At 30.4% G+C, this 1362-nt stretch overlaps 1 long non-coding RNA gene across 1 annotated transcript in view; it reads left to right on the forward strand.

The window, feature by feature from the left end:
* Window positions 1–409, forward strand: part of LOC107631606 — a 1172-nt gene extending 763 nt beyond the window's left edge. The window contains exon 2 of the long non-coding RNA XR_002362135.1: window positions 173–409. This is a non-coding gene — a long non-coding RNA (uncharacterized LOC107631606). The remainder of the gene's footprint in view (window positions 1–172) is intronic.

Genomic DNA, 1362 nt, shown 5'->3' on the forward strand with positions numbered 1-1362 from the left:
TTAAAAAAAATATTTTTTATTTTTTTAATATTTTTATTTTTATTATTAAAAAATTAACAAAGACACTAAAAAATAAAAAATAATTTTTTTTTATCAAAATAACGAGCACTAATTCCTCTTTGCATACATAGAATTCTTTTATTACCCTTTTTTCTTTTTCTTTTTTACACAGCAATACAATCTACTATAGAATTCTATTGGGCTCCATACATAGTTGAGTCCAACTCTGATGTGGATATCGTAGGAGATCCAAAGAAGTCTTCTCTTCTCAGATACCTATTTCCCTTCTCAAACCCTAATTTTTGTAGGGATAATCGATAATCTGAAGTAGTTTAATTTGTGGTGCTTACAAATGGTTTTGCTTTATTTTTGGAGCCTATTATTTTGTTTCAATCCATTGCAGTTTGAAGCTTAGAGACAAAAATGGCCGGTGGGAATTTTATGCACAGAGTTATCTCATACGTTGTGAATGAGGTTGTTGTCAATGGTCTTGCCAACAGGTACGAAGAAGTAAAACCACTTTTTTCTTTTAAACAAATGATTTTTAGTATTTATCTTTTTGTTGAAGGAATTTGTTTTTGATTTATGAGGTTGTAACTTGTAAGTTGTAAGCTTCTTTCTCTGGCCAGTGGGACAAATCTAGTTCCTAATTGGCTCGTTCCATTGAGGCAAGATTGAACCTCAAATTTGAAATTTCCGAGTTTTTGTTGTCTCCATGGGGAACATGTTTATTCCACTGAAATTTTTAAGGAGTTTGAGATATTTTACTACATATGATTTTAGGTTATGTGTATGGTTATGGTGGTACCTAACCTTGTGTTATAATTATCACCTTGTCTAAAAATTGCAGTGCTAATTTCTACCACTGAATGCAATTTAAAACCATTTAACCATCTATATACCAATGAAAATAGATTTATAGGTGATAGGTAATAGGGGTTGTTTAAGCTATGCTTCTTATTGTTGTGTTTGAATCCATATTAATGTGATTTGAGCAGAGAAAGAAAGGCATCTTTGTTATAGGATTGTTTTATATTAAAACTCTTTTGCTTTGGATGAATTGAATTGGAAAAGAATACGGAAAAAAAAGGAAACCAAATTTTGTAGACAACCAACTATTTTAAGTGATGTTTCCAGTGATTATATTTGTGGTTTTGAAGTTTGTTTTATTGCTTTATGATTCTTCTGTTGTGTATGTAGTTCTTGTTAGCCTCATTTCTATATGTTCTCATGTGATTCTTTGATTGTGGTTCGTTTTCAGCCCTGCATTTCAGAGGTTTGCGGTAAGGACATCAAAGCAAATTGAAAATATTTCGAAACAAGGTAATGCCAGCAAAGTAATTATAAAATAATAATAATTAT

The sequence above is a fragment of the Arachis ipaensis genome, chromosome B01 (genome assembly GCF_000816755.2).
Source record: "Arachis ipaensis cultivar K30076 chromosome B01, Araip1.1, whole genome shotgun sequence".
NCBI classification, from domain to species: Eukaryota; Viridiplantae; Streptophyta; class Magnoliopsida; order Fabales; family Fabaceae; genus Arachis; species Arachis ipaensis.